General features: G+C 45.6%; 1 pseudogene; it reads left to right on the top strand.

The window, feature by feature from the left end:
• Positions 1-9,190: 9,190 nt before the first annotated feature.
• Positions 9,191-9,307, top strand: LOC136658070 (5S ribosomal RNA; annotated as a pseudogene).
• The last annotated feature ends 612 nt before the right edge of the window (positions 9,308-9,919 follow it).

Here is a 9,919-nt window from a genome sequence, read left to right as displayed (position 1 = left end):
CCAATAAGGTGTTAGTAAGTTGACACCCTGGGGGAAGGTGACACCAATAGTGACCAAAATCACTAAAATCAGAGTTTGGAGGAATAATACCATCATGTTATATATCAATCAATGTGTAATTTTATGCAGAATGCAATGAAACAAACTATGTTGAAATATCTTTATTCTATGAAAAGGTACAGCCAAAAAACCAGTGAGAGCAGGGCGATGGTGGATCACCACGCCCACCACCTAGAGTGTTGCCCCGCCCACTGCAGGGGGGTGACGCACTGGCCTCCCGCACCGGGTGACGTGAACCCTAGTGACGCCACTGGTGCTCTGAGTAATGTTGAGAACAACTTTTAGCCCACTGCTAGTAGCTACCTAAATCCATTGAGAATAAGTAGGTTTTCAAATGGTGAGAGGAAACAACAGCATCATGAATCTCAGCCAATATTCTGAATTCAGAAGATACCACATTTGTGGTTATAAAAGGTATTCTGAGAATGTTTGAAGCAGAGAAATTTTGGAATGACTAGGACTAGCAATCTAATCCCTAAAACAACCCATATCTTATCAATTTTTATAAATCTCTGAACATTTTTCTAATCAGTGATTAATGATAAACACATAAAGATCTGAAAGTAAGAGTAGACTGTTTATTCCCAAATATCTCCAACTTTTTGTAACCCACACAATGAGACTGTTGAGTTTAATCTTTTTAATTATTATTTTTAAGGTGGTTATCAATGTTCAAGTATTTTAATGATATATTGCAGTGTTTCTCAAAATATGGGTCGGGACCCATCAGGTGGGTTGCAAACCAATTTTAGGTAGGTCCCCATTCATTTCAGCATTTTATTTTTAATATCTTAGACTTGATGCTACCATGGTATGTGACTGCATTTGGGGAACTGTTACAGACCTGTGCTTTGAACAGGCTACTATGTATATTCTTTTATCAATGATAGTCAATGGAACTTACACCTGGGTAAGTGTGGGTAGGATTGCAGCCTGGGATTGTTAAAATTTTTCCCTGCTTGATGACCCACTTCTGGTCATGACATCACTTCCGGTGGGTCCTGACAGATTCTCATTCTAAAAAGTGTGTCCCGGTGCTACAAGTGTGAGAACGACTGGTATATTGTAATGACTGTTTTCAATATGATTTTGTGATTTTTTTTTGTAAGCGACTTTAGGTACCCTTTGGAAAGAAAAGCAGAATAAAAATTGGGTAAATAAATAAAAAATTCCTTGTTCTTGCATGGTTGTTAATCAATATATATTGCAGCAGTCTCCAAACTTACTGTGATCACAGTGCTCTTTTTTCCCAGCAACCTCTTCTCCTCTCCCACCTCTTCCCCACCTCTCCTGGGCGCCACCACCTTGGACTGCACACAATCCAACATGGTGGAGCCCAAGAGAGCTGAGAAGAAGAGACCACTGGGGGCAACCTGTGGCACTCCTGTGAGTTTTCCATGGCATTCTCAGGCACCGTGGCACACAGTTTGGGAACCACTGTACAATATACACTACTGACAGATCACAATTTAAAGCAGAGATTTTTCACATTTTTTCGTGCCTTAAGTGCTGCTTGTATTGATATTTCTGGCTCCAAAAAGAATAACAGAGTGTCATCTGCATCTGTGGACGGTGATATGTTCTGGAACTGAACATTTCCTTTCGCCTCTAGTGGCTCCAGTAATAAAGAGTGAGAACAGCTGACACCCCTCTGTCTGGTTCCTCTGCTCAAGTTAAAAGAAGCTAAGCCTATTCCACAAACCCATTCTGTAGTCCTTGGAAAAGAAACAGGATCACAGCGGAGGAGTTTTTCGTTTTAAAAAAGAGCTGTACCCAATATCACCTTGCATGCTATTTTAGAAAGAAAAAAAAGCCTCCAGTGGCTTGCAGAGGAAGCTTTTTTTCCTCTTTTAAATAGTGCATGAAGGTGCAATTTGGAACAGAATCATGGAGGGGGCTAAGTCCTAAAGCCCTCATGCTCCTGCAGTTCTCCTTCATTTCATGCACCACTACCACCCCACAGCCACTATTTTTGCAAAAAACCAAAACCACCGGCACATGACACGTTTTTGCACAACAACAGACTTGGCTCTCCAGCTATGAAACTCAAAGGACTGTGCAGTGTCATCTGTTATTACTATGGTATTACTGTTATTGCTTCGGTATAAAGCCATTCACAAAGTCTCCAAGCTCTTATGTTCTTCCAGACCTTTTTGATGTTGTGCTTAATCTGGCTATGATCTCTCTCTCTCTCTCTCTCTCTCTCTCTCTCTCTCTCATAAGAACATAAGAACATAAGAACAGCCCCACTGGATCAGGCCATAGGCCCATCTAGTCCAGCTTCCTGTATCTCACAGCGGCCCACCAAATGCCCCAGGGAGCACACCAGATAACAAGAGACCTCGTCCTGGTGCTCTCCCCTACATCTGGCATTCTGACTTAACCCATTCCTAAAATCAGGAGGTTGCGCATACACATCATGGCTTGTACCCCATAATGGATTTTTCCTCCAGAAACTCATCCAATCCCCTTTTAAAGGCGTCTAGGCTAGACGCCAGCACGCTCTCCCTCTCTCTCTTGCTTTATTTTCTATGTTTATGTATCTGAGAGCTTTTAAACTGTGAGAGCAGCTCGGAGAAGGGTGTCGCCTGAAGAGTGCGTTAGACATTTCCCAAACCAAGAAATTATATTAGGTGGCCTCTTTCCTATTTGGATGGAACAGCTCACCCTCACGTGAACAGACAGTCCTGCAATCCCAAAACGAGGCTCCAGTGTGGTTTGTGCAATGCGCTCAATACCACTGTTCTACAAAATGCACCATGAACTGCTGATTAATACATTAATGCTATCCCCCACCAGCCCAGCCCATGCAGAGCCATTGATGGAACACACATCTCATGCTATGGGAGGGGCAACCAGACAACCTGGGAGAGGTAAGTAAAATTCTTTTTTAAAATTTTCCTCCTCACAGGCAACCTGGACTCCAATAGGTTTTCTCAGACCCATGCCAGCGTTTTTGCTGGTGTCAATCTGAGGTGACTTCTGGGGTGGGTCCAGGGCAGGAATGGGAGGATAGGATCTCAGAGTGCACTGCTGCTGCTGAGATCCCCCATGTCCTGCTGTCTGGCTGGTCTGCTCCCTGCTCCAAACCACCCACAATCCCCCCCTGAACTGACCCGCCACTGACGTGCCTGCTCTGCTGGTGATTTGGCAACCTGCCCTTGCCTGCATGGGGCTTTCTGCCTCCCACACTGTCAGCGGTGAGCGGCTCTTGTGATGGTGGGCCCAGCCTTCTGCTGACAGATCAACGTAAAGCCCCAATCAGAGTGAACCATAAGGCTGCAATCCTATTACACACTTTCCTGGGAGTAAGCCCAATTAAACACACATCTGAGTACACATGCAGAGATGCTTGTAAGGGTGAAAACAGATAGGCCAATAAATAAATGTGCTTGGACCTCCATTTCTTGGGTTGAACATCGTGGGTGGGATGTGTTAAACGGCTTGGAACCATGGCAGGGGATACAAAAGTCTCAGCACATTGCCCCTGCTGCTGTAATGATCAGAATCACATGCTTTCTCTATGCGCTGTGTACCACAGTAAACCAAAAGGTTCAATTTGCTTTCAACAGAAGCTTTTTATTTACTATAAATAGCTTGCTGGGGGAGGGTGTTGTAACTATGACAGGACTAAGTTTTAAAGGAAGACCAAACATTTGCATTTATTGGCAAATCTAGTTTGACCCTAAGCAGGGCTGGCTCACGTCATCCTGACACCTGGGGCAGCAGGCCAAATGCTTTCCGCCTTACCCAGTAATGTGCCAGCCTCTGCTCTCCCCACTCTCCTATGTTCTAGCTCAGCACTCTCCACATCTCCTCTTCCTCTGTGTCTCCCTGTTCCATTTCCAATCCAGGAAGGAGAAAGAGGGAGCGAGTAAAGACAGAGACAGGTCCCCCTCCATCAGTCTGCTGCCCATGGCGACAGCCTCAGCTGGTCTCATGGACGCCTTATGAACATCAACCTGTTTGAATGTTATGTCCAGCCATTGGTGTGACTGCATGACTCGCTCAGGAGGCGATGTCTCATCATTCAGCTGAGCAACAGGTACAACAGTGGACCTGGAGGCTGCCAGGTGGGCATGGGACACAGCCAGGTGATCTCCTGTGCTTTGGGTGCTGGCTAGATCTATGCTGAGACCTGGAGCTGTAACACTTGCACAGTGGGCTGCTCTGAGCAGCCTGGGATGGCTGACTCTATTGCCTCTGAGAGCAGCATGCAGATGAATTTCAGCCTTGCCATGAACTCAGTACTGCCCTTCTTTCCACCATCAAGGGGTGAGCAGGCAAGCCAACCTGGGAAAGGGCCTCAGCAGGCCCTGAGACTTCAGAAGCATCACTCTTGGCCAATGATGAGATTGGTAGGGTGGCACGGCCAAGGAAGTCAAGTGTGGGTAAGGGAGTTGTCTTCAGCCAGCCCTTCCAAGTAGGCTTTCAATGACCTGCGAGGTAGTGAAGGTTGTCGCAACCCTCTCTCTGTCTGGAAGTCTAAGAACATAAGAACATAAGAAGAGCCCCGCTGGATCAGGCCAAAGGCCCGTCTAGTCCAGCTTCCTGTATCTCACACTGGCCCACCAGATGCCCCAGGGAGCACACAAAACAACAAGAGACCAGCATCCTAGTGCCTTCCCTTGCATCTGGCATTTTGAGGTAGCCAACTTGTAAAATCAGGAGGTTGCACATACACAGCATGGCTTATAACCCATCTTTATAACCCATCACACCATGGCTTATAAGGCATCTTTAAAAGGGGGCTGGACAAATTTCTGAAAAGTAGGTGGAGCTCAGTCCTGGGAAGGATAGACCCACCCCTGTCCTTTGGAGCATGGAAGGTTGGGGAGTTGCCTGCCAGGCAGACTGCTAACTTTTTACCCTCAGAAGCATACCCAGGGCTTTTGGCACCTAGGGCAGCAATGCCCGGACGTCATGACACCACACAGCATCATGATGTTTTGGGGTTCTCCATGTGCTCTCAGCAGCTGGTTCAGTGATATTGCCTGACCAGCTGGGGAGAGGACGCATGTGTTCCTATTGCTTCTAAGCTGCTGCCAGTGCTGACCTGGTGGTGAGTCTTGCAGGCGTGCCTTATGGCATGTTTGCGACACTTGTGGAGGGCAGACGCTGGACCATTAGGATCGGGCCCTCAGTGTCCCTGCCCATTCTTACTCTAACAAATTAATCAACTTTCACCAGAAATCAAGGAAGTGTCATGGATGCTCATTAAAAAGCAGAAGTAACGCAATGCGCTTTGCTTAAATCAGCGCATCCAGACAGGATATCAGAAACTCCATTTGGTGTGCTGGGAAGAGCTTTGGCCAGTTTTCAACCTACAGCTACTGTGAAAAGATAAGCTCTCCTCATTTTTTTCCCCCCGCAAATGTCAGCCGTATCATTTCTGTTTACAGATGAGTGGTTTTTCAATCTTGAAATGTTTATTCTCAGCCTCCATTACTGCTAAAAGATTTCTGGAGCTGGCCTAGTGGAAAGCAAGATTGCCTGCCATTTGTATTCCAAACGAAACCGAGGCAGAAAGCAGCAAGAAAGGGAATTACTATATATATGATTGGATTGACCCATTGGGAGCCATTCATGCTGCCTTGGCAGTTTAAGACGGCATTCTCTGCTGTAGGACAAAGTTAATGCCCATCAGCTAAACTGTACAGTTGAATCCCTCTGACTATAAGGCTGCAATCCTAAAGCAACTTACTAGAAAATAATGCTCCTAATATTTATACTAGGGTCGGCCCATCTAGGCGTTTCAAATTGCCTGACAATCATAGCAGGTGCTGATTTTGCTGGCTTCGTCCCTTTTTCAATTGAAAAAGGCTCCAAGACCAACACATGTAGGTTCCACAGTAGCGCACTGCGCTAGGCATTAAAGCTGTGGTGCATTTACTATCAAAGACATATTTGAAAGAAAGATCAAAGCCTTCATTTTGCAATCCTATTTCCTTGATACCATTTGCATGCTTGATTACTGATATGTTGTGGCTATTGGTATAGGAGCTTATATATTTACCTCATTGGGGTCTTTGTGATTGTGCTGTCCCAAGTGGAACGTGCTTCTGAAGACAAATGTTTGTGGCTTAGCTTGCACTGTGACTTAGGCAATGGAAAAACCACAAACATTTGTGAACCTTCAGATACCTTTTTGGAGCTGTCTAGACCTGGTGTTATTCAAGTTCCAACATGAGCCCATAAGGTTATAAGCTAGACAACTGGTGTTCTGTCTTTGAAAAGCCTAGAATAAGTGAATAGGGCTTCCTTTAAAATAAATAAATATTTATTTATTTATTTTAAAGGAAGCCCTATTCACTTATTTTGCACTAGATTACACCCACGCTGGGGGCACGGACTCCTTTGGAAATATACCACATATAGTTTACAGTCTCTCTCTCTCATACACACACACCCACACACACCCACACACACACACACACACACACACACACACACACACTATACCACATATAGTTCTCGAGTAAGCAAGAAAGATTCTCAAAGTCATTATCTCGTGATTTAGACATATGCAGGAGGAATATTTTCTCTAGCATTGGCTTCTTAAACCACACACAGTCTTTTCCTATCCATTCTCTACTATGGCAGAAAGCTGAGTGAATGGCCCCGAGGACTCCAAAAACAGTAAAAATGGTAGTCAAAAAATTCTGCAGATCTGATATTTTTTTTCACATTTCTATGCCATCCTTCCTCCAAAGAGCTCAGGGCACTGTACATGGTTCCTCTCTTCCTTTGTCCTCACAACAACCCTGTGAGGAAGGTGGGAAGAGAGACAGTGATTGGCCCAAGGTCACCCAGGAAGCTTCATGACTGAGCAGGAATTTGAACCTGGATCTCCCAGGTCTAAGTCCATCTCCAGAACCACCGCACACTATCCTGGCTCTCAATAATGATATTGTCCTTGCAACCAAGGGGGGGGGGGGTTTTGCAACTGGGCTCATTGGATACGCTGCTGCTGCCTCCACCCTATGGAGAAACAAAAGGTCCCTTACCATGCTTTGTTGTCTTCCCAAACCAAGTGGGGCAGGATTTCTGGTTTTATTTAAAGGGACTGCAGAAATGGAACAAAACAAAACAAAAACTATACTGTCTGGTTTGGGAATGTGATGGCGTATGGTACGGGGCTTCCCCCCTCCTAGCACACCAGAGAATGCATCAAGCACAACCAAGCAAGAAATGGATCAGTGAGGTTTGCATCCACAGCAGGGTGGACAACGGTAGTGACAACAGACTCAGGATGAAGGGCGACCCACCTATCTTGCCACCCACCCTGATCGTAGCCACATCATTTGGTTTATGGCTGGGCTGACCTAATTCGCAACAGTGCAATTTAAGGATGTATATTCGTGTGGATGCAATAAAGCATATCTGGCTTGCGATGTAGTGTGATTGCCCTGGGGAGAAAGCTTAGAAAGAGCTTCCCCCCAAAAGTCAGAAACCTCCTTCTACACACGTACTGGAGTTGCTGTCCACTGTCTTCAGATCCAAGGAACCCTTTTTAAAAGAAGTATTATAGAAATTTTAGAAAATCCTGCAGCACACTCATTATTTTTGAGAGGCCACAATCTGTCACGCTCGATGAGTCAATTGTGATGATGATGGTATGTTGCCAGGAGTTGAATGGACAAAGACTCATTCCTAAATACAAGCTGAATCAGAGCTGGCCAGTCAAGCAAGTCATCACTGCCAAGTATTGCTTGTGCAGCAGTCAGGAAGCAGCAACCTTGCCATATTAACCCCAAATACTGTAAAGTAGCATTTAGTATTATTGTTACCCATCGGCATCATGGGAATGGTCATAGGGCAAAAGTGACTACCGATCCTTGGAGCCTAACCAAGGTTCAGTTCAATACCATTTTAAAGCCACACTGGTTAGAATCCTAATCCTATATTTTAATCCAATAGTTTCGAAAACCTGCAGCCCCATGACTCACCTTGTCCTCTGTGGTAGGTTGTGGCATTCCTGGTGGTGTTGGAGGCCTCTCCCAGCCTGGCAACCCACCCTATAGGCCTCTGTGGGCCTCAGAATGTCTCTCAAAACCTCCATAAGCTACTTTCAGTTTTTGGAAGCAAACTGGAAGTGGCTTCTGAAAACCAGAAGAGGCTTACAGGGGCTTCTAAGAGCCATTCTTAGGCCCAGTGGGGCCTCCAGAGTCACCGGTCTAGGGGTCTGGAAGTGGGGACACTGGTCCAGGGGTTCAAGAGTGGGATCATCAGTTCAGGCGAGTCCTCCACAAGCTCTGGTAAGTTATGGGGCTTCTGGAATGGCTCCTATTTGGATCCAAATGAACACAAAGGAGGGCAGGAGAGCCCAGATCACAGTTCACTGTGCTTGAGCTTGTGTCCCACCAGGGGACCCACACTTTGGGAAGCACTGTTTTAAGCTGTTCACCATGGAATTCCAAGTGGAGCACTGAACTAACCAGGTGCCCATCTCATAACTGGTTTCTTGAATTTAGGCCACAAATATACCAGGATGACATTGGGTAGTCCCAGTCTTCCATTGAAGATCACAGCTGTGAGGGCAGCTCATCCTCCAATTTCAATGGAGAAGCCTACCAGTTTCACCTGTTGGCCTTGAAAACTTTAATGTTGTGCTTAAAAAAAAAGGTTTAGCGCTTCCCAGATAAAATGTAGGCCCAAGTGCTGCATTTGTCAGTAGGAAAAATGAAAGCAAATGTTTGCCAAGGCAGCACAACCTGTGGTCATTCAAGCAGACTGCTTCAATTTTCAATACAGATTGCTTTTCACTCCTGTCTTTGTTTGAAGAAATTAATGTCATGATTTCTATTCATTCAGATTCCTAATTATGCTTAAGAGACAGTGTTCCTTACCGAATAGCTGCATTTATTTTTAAAGAACACCAGGCTGGGAAAGTTCTGATCTAACAAGAATATTATGTGAAGTTGTTGATATAAAGTATAAAGAAACATTGCTGTTGAGGGGAAAACAGTATGGAAGAGTATTTTGAGAAAATTATTAATAATACCTTGGCCTTATATCATTAAATCAGCAGTTCCCAAACTGTGTGCTGGGGGCCTCAGGGAGCCACAGCAAATTCATAGGCATACTGTGGTATGTCCCTGTAAGTCTCTTCTTTCCAGGTCTCTTAAGTGCCACCAACTGTTACCCTGCACGTGCCTGATCTTTTCTGATCTCGGAAGCTAAGCAGGGTCAGGCCTGGTTAGTACTTGGATGGGAGACCGCCTGGGAATACCGGGTGCTGTAGGCTTATACCATGATCTCGGAAGCTAAGCAGGCTCAGGCCTGGTTAGTATTTGGATGGGAGACCGCCTGGGAATACCGGGTGCTGTAGGCTTATACCATGATCTCGGAAGCTAAGCAGGCTCAGGCCTGGTTAGTATTTGGATGGGAGACCGCCTGGGAATACCGGGTGCTGTAGGCTTATACCATGATCTCGGAAGCTAAGCAGGCTCAGGCCTGGTTAGTACTTGGATGGGAGACCGCCTGGGAATACCGGGTGCTGTAGGCTTATACCATGATCTCAGAAGCTAAGCAGGGTCAGGCCTGGTTAGTACTTGGATGGGAGACCACCTGGGAATACCGGGCGCTGTAGGCTTATACCATAGTCTTTCGAGACTGAAGGTTGCCAACCTAAGTGCCACCATCATGGATCGTTCAATCCAACATGATAGTGCCCAGGACCAGTAGGAAAAAGAGGTCGCTCCAAAAGGAGGCCGCCGTGACCACAGTAAGTTTGGGAACCGCTGCATTAAATGTTTGTTTATGAGTAATGCCACTGAGGACTGGTCTCAGCCGTAACAAAATCTTACTGAAATAAAATCACCCAAATATTAAATATTTAATTTATTCACTAATAAAA

Source organism: Tiliqua scincoides, chromosome 7, assembly GCF_035046505.1.
Source record: "Tiliqua scincoides isolate rTilSci1 chromosome 7, rTilSci1.hap2, whole genome shotgun sequence".
Taxonomy (NCBI): domain Eukaryota; kingdom Metazoa; phylum Chordata; class Lepidosauria; order Squamata; family Scincidae; genus Tiliqua; species Tiliqua scincoides.
Note: the sequence above shows the minus strand (reverse complement) of the source record. Positions and strands in the feature narration are given on the sequence as shown.